Source organism: Globicephala melas, chromosome 9 (assembly GCF_963455315.2).
Source record: "Globicephala melas chromosome 9, mGloMel1.2, whole genome shotgun sequence".
Taxonomy (NCBI): Eukaryota; Metazoa; Chordata; class Mammalia; order Artiodactyla; family Delphinidae; genus Globicephala; species Globicephala melas.
The window spans coordinates 103,090,340-103,111,193 of NC_083322.1; the positions used below are offsets into that span (position 1 = coordinate 103,090,340).

The following is a 20,854-nucleotide window of genomic DNA, read 5'->3' on the forward strand; positions in this document are numbered from 1 at the left end:
GGACCACCTCTGTCTCTCCTGTTCAGATGTGTGTGTCTGCGCTTTCAGGCCTGTTCTCAGCAGATGCCTGCACAGTGATGGAAGGTTCAGGGGGCCTGACACTCTCAGGGGAGGCTACAGCTCCGAGCAGACAGAGGCCATGCGTGTGTGTACGTAACAGTCGTCATGGTGCATTCGGAATACAGATTTGCACTTTCAGTCCTGGCGGCGCTAGTCACCAAGAGTCACGGATGACCAGCACTGGCTCTGGATGGGGAAGGTTTGCATCTATTCCTGAAAAAGCCATTGCACTAGTCTGAGCTGTGACTCGAATTTCCAAGGCAAGTGTGGGCCTTAGGGGTACAGCCCGTGACCCCAGAAGGGAAAAAGGCCCCATGGCCCACTTATGTTTCGGCCCCAAGACTGAGGGTCCACCAAAAGCAAAGCCAGACAAACTAGCCCCAGAAGCAAACACGAAACCTGTCTAGGGTCACCAAAAAGCAATGTGTCCAAAGTCTCACATCCTTTTAACAGTAAAAAAGGTAAAAAACCTATGATTCTTCTGAAACATGCTGAAACAATTCTAAAGAAACAAGGCAGACTCAAATGAGAAAAACCTCTGTGTTCACTGAGCAGCATTAATACAAGGTTCAGCTTTCTGAAGACAAACACGGTATGTTACAGTGAAATATCACAAACCAGTTCTAAGGTGTCCCCGTATTGACGGGGCGACGTATAGTAGATAGAACTCAAATGTTGCAGCAACAAATGATACTCTAACTCCCAATTTTTATTTTGTTGACTTTGAACTTTTTTCTGCTGTGTGAGTGATACATATTTTCCAACTGTTTTAACACAGAGGCAAGTAAATGCCCATAATTTCCACTCCTTAGGACTACTCACATTTTTTCTGTGTGTGTATGTGTGTGTGTGTGTGTGTGTGTGTACACACAGAACTTTTTAGAAGAACAGGACACTAAACATATTCCAAATAAACTGTTGTAAAACAATTTTTTCATTTACTACTACACGTGTCTTTTTAATTGACAAATATGCATGGACATTCTTGTTTTAATGACTTCGCACTGCTCAGTGGCAGGGGCTGATCTCCTCAATACCCTACTGTATATTCAAGGAATTTCCGAGTAAAAAGAGAAGATGTTTCGTAAGGCCCAGCTGATGGCCCCCCACCCCAGCCCTGCCGGAGAAGGTGCCTTCCAGCCCACCGGACCCTACGGACCCTCTGGGTTCACTGTCGGGGCAAAATCTACCCACTCCCGGCTCCCCTTGGTGGGGAGATGTGAGAACATGTCACAAAGCAGCAAAAGGATGCTCTGGGCCTGTGGCTAAGGCCCAGGCCCGGCTCTGCTGGGCGGGCGCGTGCGCCTGTGTGTTCCGAGGGGGCAGGGCGAGGGCACCCTCCCGGATCCAGCCCTGCCTCAGTGTCCATTGGTGCTCTGGACAGTGGGCGCGGTAGGCAGCCGACCCCAGTGATCAGAGGATGCAGGATCCCTGTCACAGGCCTGTTTCCATTTTCACTGAATGTCTGCAAACCCCACGTGGAACTGTTAGGTCCTCAGACTCACTTAGAATTCCAAATGCCCTCTCTACCAACCCTACACGGACCCACAATGTGTGGGCCTGCAGCCACTGCAGTCCTGGGGCTGTGCTTACGGGCTGCCCCCCCTTGATTGGACGAATGTTTTGTTGGCATCATCGTTTTGAGATTCGTAAGCTATTAGGGCACAGTCCACGCCGGCCCTGTGACTCCGTGGCCTGTCTTGTCTGACATCACACGGTGGTTCGGGGCGTAGCTTGACCAGCTCCCTCCAACTTCCCCAAAGTCGAAATTTGCATCTCTTGGGACTAAAAAGTAGTGAGTTTTTTGTAAAAGTGACTTTGCTTTTAGGCAAAGACCAAGGAATAATCCGACAATGGAAAACCGTCTGAGGGAGAGGAAACGCCACCCCCTCCAAGACCAAGGAGCTGCCAAAGGGCAGCCTGGAAGGGCCTCGAAGGGGACGGTGAAATAACCCCATCTCCGGGAACACAGGCACGGCCCAGGCTCTGCGTTTCTGTTTAGACTCGTGGAAGCCGTGCCCAGTGTCAAATGGAAAATGGGCTTGATCTGATCTCAGCACAAAAGAGCTTGCAGTCAGGAAGGGGAGTTTATCACAAAAGTGACTTAACACCTTATTTTCACAAACCTTCACCTAAACCCAAACGAAGGCCAGCAGGCCTGTAAAGGGAGATGCCAGAGGGAACACTTATTTCACGGGAACATTGCCATATTCTGCTCTGCACAGGGAGCCCCAGTGATTTGAGGCCAGAGCCAACATATTGATGGCAGAAAACACAACAATCTCAGGAAATTACCGTCACCGGGCGGCTCTTACAGACGTGAACGCTTTTATTGTCTCTTCGGAGTGAGCAGCCCTGAATCCCGCACACGGGGAAGCAGATGCAGAGATAAGGGGCAGCCAGCGGGGCCTGTCCTTTCAGGAGGCACAGGCTGCGGTCAGGACCGTCACTCCCCTGCTGCTGCTCGGGACTTGCCCATCTCTCTCCCCACCGTACCTCTGGAGTCTAGAGAACAGGGCAACAGTGAGGACCAAGCACAAGATGGAAGAAGGCCCACAGCATCCTGCTTCCACGGTGGCCAGGACAGCAAGACCTTCTGGAAGCCCCTCCCTGACCTCGCCTTCTTTTCCTTCTCCCATACCCACGGGGGTTGGAACCTGGACGCCTCCCCGGGGACAAGCACCCAACAGCCCTGGGCAGTCGTGGCTTCCGAGAGAGGAGCCCGGGCACGTCTCCAGGACGAGTGGCCCCATTTCTACCCGCCGGAGAGCAAGCAGCTCGAAGAATGGCTCGGCAGGAGCCTGCGAGGACCACTCAGGCGGGAAGGGCCGGGGAGAGCAGGGGTCCCCAGACCCTCCTCAGCCGCCTCCCCTCACAGCACTTTCCCTGAGGTGCCAGGGCTTTTCCATAACCCAAAACGGTGAGTCTGGATTAATGAAGTCAAAATGAAAAGCCAGATGCTTGTCACGAATCACAATTTGATGACTCTCCAAGCAACCCTGATTAATGGCAATTAAAGAATTAAGTACACAGCACAACAAATGTGCTATGACGAACCACGTGGGTGAGCTTCTGTCCAGAAATATTTCATAGCCTTTCTTGAGTGCCTTATATATGCCAGAAAAAGAGGGAAAGGAAACGATACCGGGGTTAGTTCGCTTTCTTGAAGCAACTACCACGCGCCTGGCATGTCACTGCTATAATCCCCACAGGCCTGGACACCACCCACGTTGTCCTCTTGTCTCATCTGAGCGCCCGGCAGAGTGTCCACTGTAGATCTAGTATTCAATCCCCATTTGCTAAGTGTGCATCTTTAATCCTTACAATTAAACTGTATTCTTCTTATTATACATAATCCATATTATTCTTTCCATTTTGTAGATGAGAAAACCGAGGCTAAGAAAGAAGTATTCTGCCCAAGGCCACACATCTAAACAGACAACAGAGCTGAGATCTGAACCCAGGACCACTTGGGCGGCGGTCCCAAATGTTAAATGTATAAATGGATAAGGAATGGGTGTTACCTGTATCTTCACAGAAAATAAGCATGTTCTTTGTAATACCCCGCAATTAAGGCAAACTTCATCACAAAACTTCTACAATGTAGTTAAATTCTGGTTATTTGGTCAAATGGATGCTATTGGTTATTTTCCTCCCTGATGAGTGAGGTTGCACTAGAGTTACGTTTGGGGTTATTTCCTTATAATCTCAATGACGCTTATTTTGAAGGGGGAACACGGGCCAAGCCTATAATCTATTTAAAATGTTTCAGGTCACAGACCTCTTTAATAAAGCCCATTATTCCTGCTGAGAGAAAGTCTTTTGATCTTCAGACTGGTAGATTTTATTTTTGCAAATCTACCCTATCACTGTGAATTACACTGTCTCTTAAAAAAGGAAACTTTCCAAGAGAAAGCAAAGGCAGTATGCAGGGTCTTTGTGTCTGGTTCTGGGGACCGTAGAGGTTTTCCTAACAACTTGACAAAACAGGTCGGGAGAACGTAACAACTTCGGAGCCCAGTTATTCCATTTCTGAGTCTTTTCATTTTTCAAAAATTAGCTGCCAATCTACACATTTTCATGATTATTCCACAGAGATTAGGGCTGGTGCAAATAACAATGAAAAACAAGATTTAAACAGGATGGCAGGGAATCCAATTTGGCTTTCACACCCCCCCTCCCCCATATTTAACTGAGGCATTCACACACACACACACACACACACACACACACACACACACACACTTTTTTTAAACTGAGCTACAGAGAACTCTTCCTCCAGCGGTTTGTTCTGCTGTGAACCTGCTTTCTGAGGGCAAATTAGCTCCCATGTGCAATTCTGTCCTCACATTTTTTTTCTAGGGGCAGGAACTGATATGCAAAAGAGGAAGGGTCAGGGGGAACTCAGGAAGCCTCTTCAAAAAACAGCTGAAAACCCTGCAGTCTGAAAACATTCTTAGTGAGGAGGGATTTAATACAGAATGAAAAGAACCGTGAGACTATTTGTAAAAGCCATCATGGAGCCACCTGTCTCGAAGTGAGGCAGGAAAAAAGATGCGAAATATTAGAAATCAGAAAATAATACAGAAAACAGAGCTGGAGACAGTTTGTGCTTTCAAAACAGGTCCAGAGCTGGGTTTCAGGTGCCCCAGGAAGGTCCAGCACTGCACAACTATTGTGTGTCTAGACCCGCTCACGTGTGCACCCCTGTACACTGGCTCTCAAACTACTAACAGTAACTGCTGTTTATTCAGCAACCCTGGGAGAGGCAGACACACTCAGAATTTACATACTCTTTTAGAGGACTTTTCCTGATTCTGGCCGTCATCAGAGGCCATTTCCTAAGTCACTTCCTCAAATATAAATGGCCTTTTACACTTCATCACTTAAGTAAAAAGTCTAAGTTTAGATCATTTTCTTCTACCTTCTTCCCGATTTTAGAAGACTTCATGCTTGGCCAGCAACTGTGCAACAGAAGTGACATCTCCATCTTTAAAGAAAAATGTAGGAACTGGACCAAAATAATGATTTACACGGATATTCTCATAAGTGTTGATCTCTTGTCATTACAAAGTGAAGAGACAGAGGAACCCAGGAATAGTTTTTGTGTTCCTATTATTTTTCAAAGATTTTTTTTCATTTTTTTATAAAATAGATAAATACAAAGTTACAATACGAACTCAGTTTTTTACTCAGCAAGGCAAGATGCTGTCATGAATACAGTATCTCCTCTTGCCTTCTTAGCAGTGAAGTTTTATGCGGACATGAAAAATTCAAAATTAAAACTGTATACGGTAGCAAAATCCACGTGTCTACTCATAACACTCCGAAAAACATACCTGTCATACTGAGGTTTCTACAAAGGCCATTGGACTTCTTTTTAAAGCTATATTTATGTCATTTAGACCCAAGGAAGTAAAATTATGCTAATCCCCACAGGAATACCCAGTGTTTGCAATCCATACATATCTATTTATCAACAACAACTGAAAAGCTATTGTTGATTTTCCCACCGAGGACACCATCCAGTTTACCATATAACTTTTTTTTTTTTTTTTAAATTTAGAAAAGTCTCTCCCGCCTAGCTGGTGGGGAAACAAGAGCTACAAATCTAGATGCAAACAGAGAGAGAAAATGTATTCCAGAGCACCATAGGATGCTGGCTCCAGAGAGAAATGGGTGCAGACATCCTGATGGCTGACTCTCCATGTTAAGGCCATGTGGTTTCCAGGTTAATGGGAAATTCTCCCTAAAGGACTTGCATTCTGAGATCAGTTCTGTCTACAACACCCCAAAATTATCAGCTGTAATGAATTAAATTATCAGCTGTAATGAATTAAAATGAAGTGCCTTATTATAAAAATTCTTAAAAAATCATCTCTATTCACTTTTCAAAACCAAGTTCATAGTACACAGAATGTAAATTCAAAAATCAGGCTCCTTAAATCGCAGCTTAATCTCTTAGCAGCTTCAGTACTTTGGGAATTTACTTTGGTCACCCCAGCTTCAAATGGGTCAGCTTAAGTCAAGTTCAGTTGTATCTGAGAAGGGTAAAGGAAGTACAAATGTATCAATGATTTGGTAACAGTGATTGCTACTGACAGTAACTAAAATAATCACACAGAAGGATACCACTTGATATTCTGAATGGGTTCTTTAGTTGGACCAAATGAGCAAGAAAAGTTCTAGATTTCCATTGTATTCGGTGACAGACAGAGAGCTGAGCTATCCTGTAACCCAAACCTTGTAGGATCCCAAGGACAAAATGCCCAACATAACAGAACACGTAACAAGGTCCATATGGATATGCCCTCCAAGTGGGTATCAGGCCCAACAAGGACTGCTTGGTGTCCGTTCTGTCATCCACAACCTTCAGCCCACAATGTCCTCATGCAAACCCGGGGCGGGGGGGAGGGTGTCGTCAGTAGAACCTCACAGAGGCTTACAACTTCCTCGTTTTCAGGCCTACAAAATCAGCACATCTTTATGTATAATCAGGCAGAAAATGCTCATATCCATCAGGGAGCAAAATATAGGAAAACTCATTTTAAACACTACAGTCAGATTTTTCTGCAGCCCTTAAATAAGTTTAAATTATTTATTTTCAATGTTTTACTTTTTTTTTCCCAGCAAATTACATTTCTTTTACAAAAGGCTATCTGCTCTAAATTAAACTGACAATTCTTGAAATTCAGGTTAAACAAACACAACTCCAGAGAGAAGTGAGAAAACGCAGGTAGAAATGCACTAGAAATTTCTAAACCATTTTTAAATGGTAATTAATTGCAATTATCTCTCACCACCTGAGATAATTAGCAGTATGATTTTTAATTTAATGAAGTAGGATACACAATTTATCAATATGTTTCCACTGTGGATCTCTTTGAATATCACTGCCCTACACAAAACCCAGCACAAAGGAGGAAGTAAAGGTCACTTTTTCAGGCTCAAAGTGGGGCTCACAGCAGGGGGTCGCCGGCTCTCTCTAGTTTCCATTAAAAGCACCGGAGTTCATTTCAGAGTGCCTCCAAAGTCAGCTTATAAGAGATCAATCCCTCATTTTCATTTCTCCTAAAGATTCTAAATTAAACATTTTCCCCATTTGGTCTAAGGAGGTGTCTCACGTGCTATTTCATATGCTCCAAGTGTGCCAGTGAAAGTTTGATGTAAGAACAAAAATCTACCAAAAACTGATGAATCAATATTCGCCGTGGAACCCCTAGCTTTAGAAAAGGACTCTAATCCAAACCATCTTGTTCAATTTTAGACAGTTTCAAACTGCCCGAAAAAGCTTTCGAGTGTCAATTTTAGCATGTGAACTCCACAATGGAGCCCAGAAGTCTATTTCAGCATGTGTAAGGTCATTTACAAATTCTTTATGCAGTTCTTAGTCGTCTCTGCAAAAACCCCACACATGAGAGACAGAAGGAAGATGGAGACACAGAGGCAGAGACAGAGAGGAAGGAGGGAGGGAAGGGATGAAATAACAAAGCTGGGACCCTCGCACACTGCACCTGCCCTCAACACACCCCAGAAGCCCTGCACCAACTGCACGTCCATGAGAGCTCACTTTTGGCGCGAACATGGCAGGAAGAGAGTCAGATTTCTTTTAGCAGTGAGCTGACTGCTGAAGAAAAACGAATCATTGCACACTTGAATGAGAAAAGCTGAAGGAGGAGCTTTCCCACTCATTGGGGCCCATCTTCAGCAATTCGTTAAGCCGTGGCCCTGTGCCGTAAGCCATCAGGAGGTGAAGCGGGGACCCCCGAAAGCAGAGAGAGCACATGGAAGGTAATGAGGCTCTCCATCACCCAGGACAGACAACGGGAGGGGTGCCGGGCAGGGGCTGGGCTGTAGGCTGCCCTGGGAAGGAGGAGAGTGCACGCTGGGAACATCCCATCTGTGGAAAAGCAGCAAAGAAATGGGCGATCTCACCCAGGAGCCTGTGGCCCCTGGAGACCCAGGGGGGCTGCCCCCCAGTCCTACCTTGGAGGCCTGGGGCCTTCGGACCCTGAGCTGCGCAGAAGCCCCTGGACTCAGCCACCTGCAAGGGACCCTGCTGTCTCCTTCACCTCGTCACTGCCCTCCTCGCCTTCCACTGGGGTGGAGAGGAAGGTGGGCCCATTTGCCAAATATGCAAAAAAGGAGGGAAGGTAGTTTTCTCTCAGGAAAACACGGGCAGGAAGGGAGCCCGTGCTTCCTGTCCTGACCAAAACGGGTTTACAGATTAGGACGTCTGACTTGGCGGGCTTGCGGCGGGTGGGAGCGGGACCTCTTTTAGTCAACAGGCATTCTGAGCACCCCAAAGGCAGAAACAAACGGCCCTGGGAGAAGGGAGACAGAGCCAGGCCTGTGGTGGGGAAGGCAGGCGGCCCCCAGGCCTGGACTCGGGGTTTTCACCATTTTTCACAGTTCATCCCCAGGTGGATCGTGGGAGGCACCCAAGGCATCCACCCACCTGTTCATTGCAGCAAAACAGGAGAAGGAAAAAAAGACGGACTCAAGGGATGAGGCCATTTCCTGCAGAGGAGGCCTGGGCTGCCTCCCCACCAGGCCCTTCTCAGGAGTGACTCCTGGCCCCCAACCAAATACACACCAAAGCAGGGTGGGCCCTGCCCACCTCTCCCCCCTGGGGCTCTCTGCAAAGCTTCTTTTGTTTGCTCTGTTTCACTTGTACTGATGCAGCATTTCACTTTTAATGTTCCCTAACGTCTTACAAATATTTGTTAGACTATCATCAAACGTTTCGAAGTGATGTCAAACACAAGCTATTAAAGCAACGACACTGAAAAGGGAAGGACGTGAACATATATCACAGGAGATGCCGAAGGATAACCTGCAGTGCAGAGTCATTTATTACACTGCGAAGAACAACAACATGCCAGGTCTCCGTGGAGAAACCAGGGTGGGCATCTGGTCGACCCCATGATAAAACCAGTTTTGCTGGTGTGGCTTGAGTCTGCTTTGGGAGGCCCACGTCCCTGATGAACCCCTGTCTCCCTCCTCATCTGGATTTTAAATGTGTGTGTGTGTGTGTGTGTGTGTATGTGTGTGTGTGTGTGTGTGTGTGTGTGTGTGTGTGTGTGTGTAATGCCTATGCTCTGAAATGCAACCTGCCCAAGGTCTGGATCACACGTGTACATGTGCCTGTTCTGAGCAAAACCAAAATGATCTGTCTCAAGGTGTCAACTGGATCAACGGTTCTCCCCTTGTCAGCCTCAAAAGGATGGGTCACTTGTCGCTTTTACATCTTGTGTTTTCTCCAGTGACATGGAATGATGTCACACACATGCCTGAGGGCTCTGCAGGTACAAACGGACCGACACCAGACAGGGACTAACGGTAATCATCAGGGCTGGAGGGGCAAGGTCTTATGGCCACAAGTGGGAGTCACAGCACCCAAAAATGTGTGTGTAGAAATAGCGGAAATTAACACAACATTGTAAATCAACTATGCCTCAATGAAATTTTAAAAATAATAATTTAAAAAAAGAGAAATAGCAAGGGCTGTCAGTCAACCCCAAAGGGTCGCTCTCTGTGAGCTGGATCCACTGATATAAGTCTCCGTTCAAATAAGGCAACAAAACCAAGAGTTAATTCGTAGTGAAAGTATTTCATAATGACAAATATTAGAGGCGGGAAAAAGAAACAAAAACGCCTCTGAACGCTGCTACCCTTGATGAATTCTGGGTTAACTGCAAATACATGAGGCAGACACCCAGAGTACTAACGTCACTTACGCTTAAATTCACCATTCCAAGCAGGAAAAGCTGTCTTGTTTTAGTAAAAGGTAAAAATCAAACTAACCAACCAAAACCCAAAAAGGAGGGGCTTTCGTACTCAGGTCAGGTGTGTTTGATGTTATAACCCTTTCCCACTCTGCCCCCTGCGTCTCTCCCCACGCTGTGTGTACTCCCTGTGTGTGTGCATATGGTCACATAATGTCTTTATTTCCTGTATTTATTAATACACATGTAACCGTGAAGGATACACACGACACGTGGACAGGTGGGGTGGAGGTGTTTCACAGCATGGCACGTAGTAGACTGTATATATACACCAGGTCCCCTCAAACTTCAAGAGTTTGACGTTTATATTGACAATATGCTCCTACACAGGACCCAACGTGAGACACACAAATTCAAGCCAAGGGGAAAAGATCCCCAAACCAAAGAACCACGATCCTCAGAATCTAGGCCTCCAGTGAGGAAGACACAGTGGTCCCAGCACTACTGGCTGCAGCCTCTTGGCCAGGAAATTGGCTGTGATCTTAATTTTCAACAAGGGAAATGGCTGCAAGGAAACCACTGGTTACCTTCTCTCAGGAGACTTCAGACATACTTCTCAAAAGACCCAAATGCAACATACTTTGATTCACGGACCTGTGGGCTCATCCCACGAGGCCGTGATGATGGGCTTTTATTGTTACGATGCTCCTGAATTTCCGAGGATATGTAGTTTCCCAAGATGTAGCACTTTCATTAAAATATTGATGAATTAAAGAAGCAAGGAGGAGTTTCTGAAACTGCTGCCTTCAACTATCACCAAGAAACAGGACGGGAAGAAAACCTGACCATTTAACTCAGTGACATGTTTTGGTCTTCAGCTCTGGTGGACTTTGAGGCCAGGAAACACATATTTTTTTCCCATGTAAAAAAGGTATAAACATGTATGACCATGGGAAGTTCTGAAATCGGATACACTATATCAAACCCAAGTTGTATAGGATTTTTAAATGCGACATCATTATTTATATCTGTGCACACAAATTATTTTTTAACACGTTCTGTATAATCTGGAATGTAAGCAAGTAATCTTCCGGTTAGAGATATCTGTGACTGCTTAAATTTTAAGCCACATATCAAATAATCTAATTTGTCACTGAAACAATTGCAACACATATAATATACATAATACTTGAATTATTACTTTAAAAATCCCATATAAAAGATGAATCCAAATAACCTCAACAAATAAACATCTTCAGACAAAGCAGTGAATTCAAGAGGCTCAGACCGTTTCCTGCAGGTTCCACTCTCCCCTCAACCAAAGTGAACCAATCCTTAAAATCACTGAAATTTCCATGAAAGTTTAAATATTATGCATATTAAATATTTTCAGCTTCCTTTTTTTTTTTTTAACTTTTAACAGAAGGTGAAGGAGATATTTCTTCAATACCAGTTTGTCTTTCCAAGTTTAAAATAAGGTACCTCAGAGCTGAAATACCCCGTAGGGAGCAGGGTGGGGAATTTTGAGTGTTGAAATTGAGGGAAGCACAGGGCCTTGACATTCACTCCGGGGGCTGCAGTCCAGAGAGAATGGGAACTGCATTTGAAAGCTGCATTTGGAAGTGCCGGATCAGACCCTGCGAATCGAATCGTAACCCTTTTTGCTTCTCCAGATGCTACACTCCGTGCCTCCAACTTAGAAGAAAAAACAATCACACCTTCAGGAGATTCCTTAGGAATCACCAAGGATCCTTGACGAATTTTTCAAACACGTTTCAAATACAGTCGCAAGTAACCCGACGCCTTTTGACCGAGGGGTTTCGTAACCTGACAGCCAAAACGGCACTAGGCAAAAGTACTACCAACTTTTCAAACCGGGATAATTCCGATTTTGCGGAAAGCAAGTTCAGACTCGATCTGTTTATTTTACAGTATAAACAAAAAGCTCTCACGTCAAAAATAAGAAAAGAAAGCGCGTTATGAATGACTTTATAAAGGCTGACTTCCGTGATCTCACTATATAAGCGTAGATCGATTTAAACACGACAGGGACCACGGTGTCCTCCCCACGGGGACAGCGGGGCGGCTCACAGGTGTCCCGCGGCCGGCCTGCCCTGCACCTGCAGTCACAGCACCAAGTGGCCCAGGCTTTGACAAAAGTCAGCGCTCCCACTGTCCCCAGAGGGGAGAGGCGGACCCGAGCGAAACCAGGACTTACACATCTAACCGCCTCGTCTTTTCTTTCTTTCTCTCTCTTTTTTTAATCCACGTTTTCCTACGGAAATTCTACCTGGAAACACTCACGTGGATGTGTGCGTCGCACTCTGGGGGTCCAAGACCGATCCTCGGGCGCCAAGAGCAACCTCGGAGCCGGGCTCGCCTGCTCGGCCCCCTCGCCGCGGCCAAGCGTCCCGCCCGGGCTCGGCTGCGCTCCGCGGGGACCCAGGACCGTCGCCGCAGACGCCGCCCCGGGCGCGGGCCGCGCAGGCACTTGTCAGAGCGCCCGGCTCGCTCGGCCGCCCAGCTCTTCCCAGCTTTCTTTCACAATGACTTCCTGAAGTTGCTCACTCGCATTGTTCCCCATTTCTCCTCTGCGCTCCCCACCCCCCGCCGGCCTCCACCAGGCTTTCGCGCTCCCGGCCGGTCGGCCCGTCCCGCGCGCACAGCGCCGCCCACGGGCCGCGCACCTGGGCTCCGCTCCGCGCCCCCGCGGGCCAGCGCTCAGCCACCTGCGGCCGACCGGCCCGAGCGCGCGCCCGCAGCCCGCGCTCCACAAACTTTGGGGCTGCGCGCCAAGCCGGTCCCGGCGCGCCCTGCCCCGCCGCCGCCTCGGACCCCGCGCACGCTCCGGCACCGAGCGGGACAGGAGCCGGAAGGGGGGCGGGACGCGCAGCGGGGCTCGGAGAGGGACGGGGACGGGTCGTGGGGCGGGACTCGGAAGCGGGCGCGGTGCGGGACTCGGAACGGGGCTCGCAGCGGGACGCGGAGCGGGGCGCGTCGCCTCTGCCGCCGGTCGCCCGCTCGCGCTGCGCCGTCCCGACCGCAACTCCGGGACCGCGCGCGCAAACTTTGCCGCCGCGCTGGGCTGGACGCCGGCCCCCCCCGAGCCCAGGCTCTCGGGGCGGCAGCGGGCACGGGCAGTACCTGCTGGCGCCGCCGCCGGCTACAGCCCGCTCGCCTGTGCCGGGCCCGCTGGGCGCGCCGCCGCCACCCCCGCGCCCGCGCGCCCCAGCCCTCCCCGCGCCGCCGCGCTTCCTCATTCCAGCGCCGCATCCCGCCGCGGCCCCGCGCGGCCGGCGGTGACCGCCTTTCCGCGTCCCGGGCTGGCTGGCGTGTCTGCCACCGCGCCGCGGGGTCCGCGCTTAACCCTTGGGGGTCCGGCGCGGACGACGCGTGCGGGGCCGCTGAAGCCGGGGCGCCCTCCCGGGGACCCGCAACCCTGTGCCCCGGGCCACTCGTCGGGGCACCCGCGTGCTCGCCCGCCCGGGGCACTCGGGGTCCCGTGAAGCACTTTCCCCGACGTCTAGGGCAGCCCACTGCCCGCCCGGCTTCGTTTCCCTCCAGCTAGGGCCACTTGCATCCCCGGTTCTGGCTGCGACCCCAGGTTATGAGTGCCCACCCGAGGGGGTGGGAAAAGTTGATCCTCCGCAAGTGAGGGGAAGGTGCAATTCATTTTCCCAGACAACCAATGGAATACCTCTCGTCTCTCTTCCCTCCCACCCGCTCGAGGCACAAGTTAGGATCGCGCCTTCCGGCTTGGCCTGTGTGCACACGCGAGTGTGAAAGGGCGGCGGCGGCGGCGGCGGCGGCGCGGGCGGCTCGGAAGGCAAACCTGTAACCCCTCCTCGGCTCTCTGCGCCTCAGCCTCTCCCTCCGCGAGCCCCGAAGCGGGAGTGTAAGGCGCTGAGTATCGATTCAAACGGGAATGCCGGCTCTGATGGCGCACCTCTTCGTCCTCCGCGAGGAGTCCGTCATTCTGATCAGGCAGGCCCCACCCGGCAGGAGCCCGGCGAGAGTGCTCAATTTGAGCAGAAGAGCAGGAGTCATGAATTCAACAGATTTGTGCTGGGCATCGCCCCCAACCCCCGCCCAGGCGCCAGGGGAGGGTCTGTTACACGAGCCAAGACCGCGGCCTTTCAAGACTTGCAGGGGCGCATCGGTAAGGCTCAGATAAAGGCCGGCGCATCCCTGCGAGCAGGACAAACAAAACGGGACCGCGTCTTTCCATGGGAAGAGCGAGAATAGGGCTCTGGGGCCTCGAAGCGGGAGGCTGGGCAGGCCTTCCAAGTGGAGAGAAGTGGCTCCGGGCAAAGGGAACGGGCAGCTGAGTGAGGCCAGGGAAGGCTGTGGCCCGTCTAAGGAGGCTGCTCGTGGCGGGGCCAGGGGCCCTGTTGACCACCTTTGCCTCTGCCATCCCTGGGAGAAGTCTCTCCTACCATCCTTGAGCTACAAACAGCATGCGCCAAGTTCTTGCTGGACCCCTTCTGCGACCCCGAGACAGTTAACTCCGTGCTTAAAAGCCCAGAGGAGGCTGGACTTGTAGAAGGTTCATTGACTTAATTCCTAGTCCTTCCCTTACCTGTGTGCCCTTGGGAAAGTTATTGAACCTCTCTGAACCTCGTCTTCTTTATCTGCAAAAGAAATAAACGCTACTTCATCCTAAAGAGTCGTTGTCAAGATTCAATGAGGCAATAAACATAGGGTGCAGGGCCCCAAGGGAGGCAGATGACCCGGTGGAGGGGTCATGACCTTGGATGAGTGCGACACTCTTAGCTCCGCCCCCCAGGCTCCTCTCTTTAAATGTGTGCCATGGTCCCCAGGAGTGCGTGTCAAGGACTCAGATGTGTTCATCCCACCAAGGCAAAGCCTCCTGAGGCAGAAGAGCATGAGGCTAGGAGCCCAGGCCGTTGGGCTGTGTGACCTTGACCGAGGTCACTAACCTCTCTGAGCTTCAGTTTCCCCATCTACACATTGACGGTAATAATATAAGCTACCTCCCAGAATTGTTGGTGAATAAAGTAGATCACATACAAAACTCCTTGCCATATGCTTCTTGCCATAGCAGAGAGGAGGACTCTGTGAGCAGTAATTATTATTTATTATGAACTCTACTATTACTAGCCAGTCTCATGTACCACCGCAAAGAGGTGGAGCGGAAGGAACTCGGCCTGTAACCTGGGTCTGTGGATAAGACTCCGTGGGGCCAGAGATGACCCTTCCATCAGAAGTTAAAGCTGCTGAAGACAACAGTAGAAGCATATTGGAGGATCTATATAGGGGTAGGGGATTAAAAGAAGGGTTATTATGGGATTACGTGAAACCACGTGTGTGAAACTTTTTAAAGTGTAAAGGACTATATAATTTAAAGAATCTTTCATTCGATAAAAAATAAAAACGATAAACATTAAAAAACACATTGGAGGAGAAAACGTATCAGTGGAAATTGAAACAGGTGTGATCCTCTAAAAAGTTATAGGTGTCATTTTGTTTCTTTAGAAATATATATATATATGTGTATAGATAGATAGATACAGATAGATAGCTGTTTCCATAACGTTAGAGTGTTAAAAATAGCTTAGTTCATTCAGACAATAATTGCTAAATTACCATTTTTTTCTTTCGAGATAATCTTCTCAGAAGAATAAAAACACCTATAGAATTAATCAAAGTCTACTTATTCAGAACTTACTATAATAATGGAGTCAGTTACGGGTGCTTTTGTTCTGGTGGAGCCTGGATTGCATTTTAAAGGAGAGTGAGTTTTGTAGAGGAAAAGGATAGTTGAGGTGATAAGTGTGGTTATTAGTTTTGTTTCTTACTAGCTGTGTGAGTCTTGGTAAGTTACTTAACCTCTCTGAGTTTCAGTTTGTCACCTGCAGAGCATACCTACTTTCCAATGGTGTTGCTAGAATTCAGAGAAATTGAATGAGATAATGTATGTAAGTAATTACGATGATGATGGTGTTTTTTTCTTTAAGGAAATCTATTAAACAGCAATAAAATGAGCATCCCTTTGCCTCCAGCAGTTGAGAAATAGTAAGTATCTTGTTAAATAGTAAGTATCTTGTTAAATAATAGGTAAAGTTTTCTGTAAAAAATGAAATTCTGTTATCTTTCTGTAGTGTGAAACTCATACAGAACGCTTGTGGTTCTGTATGGTGTGAAGGATCATGAACTTGAGGAAAAAGACCAAGCACTGGGATGAAACTTCTGCAACAAGGGCTCTGCTGCTCTGGTTTCTTTTTCCCAGTTTTTATGATCTCCAGCTTCTGCTTCTTCTGTTTTTGAAAACCAAAGCTTTCCAGCCTGGGGCAAGGCCTCGACCCTTTTCCTTGGGGTTCACTTCTTGGGTTTGGAAGTGAAGAACCAGGACTCAGGGGTGGGGAGGTGTGGGGGGCGGCTCATGCAGAGCCAAGACCGTCCAGCTGGCAGAGACTGGGTGGGAAATGCCTGGGGACCCAGAAGGAGACCCCTCAGGGTGCACCATGTCCTCCCCAGAGGCTCCGTGGCTCCTGGTTTTGAAACTCAGAGAAATGCAGCAGTGCAGCTGGGTTTTGAATCAAGGATGTGATGCAGCTGACAACCAAATCCTTCCCACTTTACGATAATTTTTTCACCTTATTCCCTTTGGTATTTGTAAGAAGAATACACTTAGACTCTCAAAAACAGTGACTTTTTATCAATATCGTTTGCTTAGAAGCAACTGAAAAACAAACTGAGTCAGATATAGTGATTTGGAGGAGATAGAATCACCCAAAAGCCTTCCAATGAAAAGATGTTTTGTGTGAGTAAAAGAAAAGCAGATATTGAAGTGATCTGAACAGATTAGGATAAAGAAAACCGAGAGCTGAGTGTCACCCTCCCCCCACTGACTGTATGGGGTAAGTTCGGGATTGGAACACTATTTCTGGTGGTGTCACACCTTCCGGTGGGATGCATTTATTCGTTTATGCAAAGAGCATGTATCCATTGAGCGCCTGCCTTTGCGGGTGGTATTTGAGAGACAGGTAGTCCCCATAAAGCATGAGATGTGGTCTTATCCCTGAAGGGCCTCTAACTGCTAATCCAGAAAAGTGGAAACAACTGCATTTTGACGTGCAACGCTCTGTGGTATTCAGACACAAAGCCTGCGGACACACAGAGGGTGAAGCTGCTCTGTGGTACTCGAGCTGGTGTAGGAAGCGCTGGGGGCTTTAGAAGAGTTTCCTCAAAAGAGACAATTAACCAAAGGCAAACAGTCATATTCAGGTAACAGCTCTATTGAGCCCAGCTCTGTGGAGCACATTGCCAGACTATTATTGCCAGGTTATTTTCCGTCTAACAACGCAACGAGGATACTCAAGTTCAGAGAGCGTGGCTTGCCCGGGGTTGAAGGTTAAGGGCCAGACTCTGGAGCCAAACTGCGTTTGGGAGCTTGGCAAGCTCCTAGGCTTCCCCGGGCCTCAGTTTCCTCTTCCGTAAAATGGGAATATAACACCACCACCAACAGTCAGATCTTCATCAGTAACGTCCACAGTCTGAATGAGTCCATGTGCGCTAAGCAACCTTGAATGGACACTTAGCACTGAATCAGTGTTCGATACTTTTGAAGTATTCAGTTTCTAAGTGGTTGGGCTGGGATACAAATCTCGGTCACTTCTCTCAGCTATGCCCCCTGCCTATGCCCTGTGTCCCAGCAGAGAGCTGAGATCCCTCCAAGGACTCATTAAGGACCTTTAAGACATCCTCCTCCCGCTGGTGGAAAGTCTTTCTTTCCAGGTCACTTTCAGTGTTTTATTTCCCCTGAGGCCAAGTTGCCAATCTTGGCAGCACCAGTCTTGGTAAAGGGATCAGATCGACACATCCAGGAAAGATGAAGGTTTGTGACTGGGCTTTCCAATCTGTAAAGTACATAGACATTGAGTCTAGCTGTTTTTGTATTGTTATAGCAACTTTCTCTTTCCAGTGTTAATACATCATAAATCTTTCCTGTCCCATCTGTAGAGGAATTGGGATGGTTTTGGAGAAGGGGTTTAGATTTGGGGCTCTATAGTGGAAACTGTCCTGAAGATATCTGTGTCTCTCCCAGCTCCAGGTAAGGCCACGGTAGGAACTTAGTTGAATTACATCACCTCTCTGAGCATCACGTTCTTATCTGTATCTACAACAGGAGAGGTCAATCCTGCTTCATGGAGTTGGCTTCAAGATTGATTGAGAGCCTGGATGTAAATCTTCAGTCCTGGTGCCCGGTAATCCATGATAGTCCCCTCTCTTTCCTTTCCCCTGCTTAGGGAGGTCCTTGAGGATTCTTGGAAGGTGACATCCAGCAGAAAGCAGGTGAGGAAGAAGGCCAAGTGCCTGAAAGGGGTTTGCAGGCTTGCAGTTGGGACTCACCTTGACCAAGTTGCAAATTGATCGTTTCTTTATCTGAGAAAAGCTGGGAAGAATTAATTCAAAGTGGTTGGTTGGTGCAAAGCCCAGCTGGTTCCAGGAGTAGTAAGTGAGCGTTGATCTAGGGCTTTAAAGTTTACCTAAAACACCCATAAACATTTCTTCTGGACCTGATGACATCAGGGAGGTAGATGTTCGTGAGGCCACATTTGCCAGGTTTTCCCGTGTCACGGGCTTCTCCGTCTCCTTCCTGAAATGCTGGAGCTCTCCAGACAAGGCCCCAGACATAGTTTTCAATGTCACGTGTATCCTGACATCTGCCGTTCAGACCTCCCTCTGAAATCAGGATTCATACACTTTACCTGGAGATCTAATTGACATCTCATATTTACCATGGCCTCAGACCAAATCCCTGATATTTCCCCTCAAACCTGCTTCATCTTATCTAATAGCAACTGGAAATGGCTGAGGCCAAAAAGCCTTGAAGTCATCCTGGATGCCTCCTTCTCTTCCCATCCCATCTGCCAAGACCTCGTGCCAGCTCTTCTTCCAACAGGTATCCAGAACCCAACCTCCTCTCATCTCCATGGCAACCATATTGGTCCAAACTACTGTCGCCTTCCATCTGCAAACTGTGGGCCCTCCTAGTCACTCTCTGCTTCTGTCTTCGCCCCTCACAGCACCCAGGGAGAGCCTGAGAAAAATGAAGTAAGATTGTGTGCTTCTTTGCTGGACAGTGTGCTGGCGCTCTCTGACTAAAGCTGAAGTCCCGAGGAGGTGTGATTTTTCTCTCCTTCCTCGTGTCTCTCCCATGTCTCATGTCCAGCTCTTGTGCCCCTTGCTCACTTGTCTCCAGCCACTTGGCTCTGCTTTGCTACTTTTCAAGCATCTGGACCAGCTCACTGTCCTCCGGGTACCTGCCTGCCTGCCCTCCTGCTGGCTTCAAATCTTTGCTCCAATGTCATCTTGGCTCAGAGACTGTCACTTCTACCCCCTGTAAAGCACGGCAACCCTCCCCCCACCCCCACCCAAGAATTTCCTGTTCTCCTTCTTTCTTTCCTTTTTTTTCCCTACAGCCCTTATCATCTGTACCATGTTGTAGAGTTAACACTTATTTTGTTTACTCTCTAGGAAGATAGAATATTTTTCCTTTGTTTCCTCAGTGGCTGCAACAGTGACCAGAACAGTTAGCTGGTATTTCCATTTATGGGTACTGATTTTGAAGGGTTAATCTGACTTTTCTAACTCAGGAAAAACAATTTTGTTTAAGTCAAACAACAAAGAGTTGTCATCTTTGTTTTCAAATTTGCATAGGAACTGCTTTTTCCTGGCTTTAGAGCTGGAAGGACCTACCTTCTCTTTGTTCCTCCGTCCATCTGGGGCACCAGGTTCATGAACATCGTAGGGTTTCGCCTTCACCTATTTAGTGCTTCCTTAGCAACAACAACTTCAGCACAGCAAGTTCCACATTTCTTTCCTCCTTAGGTCTATAGAGCATATGACAATTTAGTTCACACTACCCTTATACATACATTATTCTGTTCATTTTCAAGCTATTTTTCTAAAAGGAGACAAAGAATAATGTACAAATGCAACACTTCAGATTCATAATAAACTTCTCCTGTTCTGGTTGTGTGGGGTGATGATCCTTTTCATTTCTATAGGATAAGAACACAGATTATAATTTACCAAGGCCAGGACTCAGTATTTCTCTAAGTCAGTGATTTAGAAATTATTCAAAGATATAATGTACTCTGTAGCTACTCACAGCCAATGGCTATGTATTCTTTTAGTATTTACTCGTAATATTCTTATTACTTGCAGATATGTTTTTTCTAATGAAGAAAAAGAACTCATTTTCTATGATATGCATTTCAGAAACTGGCAACTTTATTTCCACTTCAGAGCTCAGATACACTATTTCCTTTAGCTTAAACAGTCTTTTGCAATTAAACTGAAGGGTTGACTTCTCATTATAATATCCCCTTATTTTCTATGATTATATCTCATAAACAGTCTTTGCCAAGCAGCATTTTCCAATAGGTTATAGTAAATGACCCTGCGTTTGGGGAGAAGGGATAATGTATTGATTGATAGATGATAGCAAAGGCTATTGCTAGTACTTGGTGCAAGTTGAGATGGGGGATTTGTATACATTTGTAAGACGATTAACTGTAGTTGGGGACACATTCCATGATCACCAAAAGGTGACAAGCCAAGTAACTAACCTGAGGATACAACTGAGAGGTTTGGCTCCATTTGCTAAGTTGTAGAGTGCAGATGTGCGTTAACTGATCATTCAATCACTATGATAGATCAATAGAGCCTGCGTGTTGGTTTAATTCCTTTATTATTAGATTATTTGTGAAGCAAAAGTCAGGTCCATCTTGCGCTCACTCCTCCAGCCTGTGAACAGCCCTTTGTTCACTTCCAAGGGCAGCTTCTGGCCCTTCAGATTCCAATACCATTAAGCCCATAAGACACAGTGTTGCACCAAATGATTGATGCCCTTTGAGCTGGTTGGCCTGGTGGAGCAGGCTTCTCAGAGCAAGTCCAAGTTCAGTGGTCGATAACCATAAACTTAGCAGCTGCCCCTCCACTACAACAGCGTTTCAGTCATCACCACCAAAAGACTCTGGACCTGGCTCTCCCAGCACATACTTCTTGTAGGTTCCTGGAGCTCTCGCAGGCTTCAG

The 20,854-nt window shown here is 47.8% G+C and overlaps 1 protein-coding gene across 6 annotated transcripts in view; it reads right to left on the reverse strand.

The window, feature by feature from the left end:
• The window catches only part of IKZF1 (IKAROS family zinc finger 1), an 88,991-nt gene extending 76,774 nt beyond the window's left edge, over nt 1-12,217 (reverse strand). For all 6 annotated transcript variants that reach the window (XM_030871340.2, XM_030871339.2, XM_030871338.2 and 3 more), the window contains exon 1: nt 12,093-12,217. The gene's annotated coding sequence lies outside the window, so the exon portion shown is untranslated. The remainder of the gene's footprint in view (nt 1-12,092) is intronic.
• Between the last annotated feature and the right edge of the window lie 8,637 nt (nt 12,218-20,854).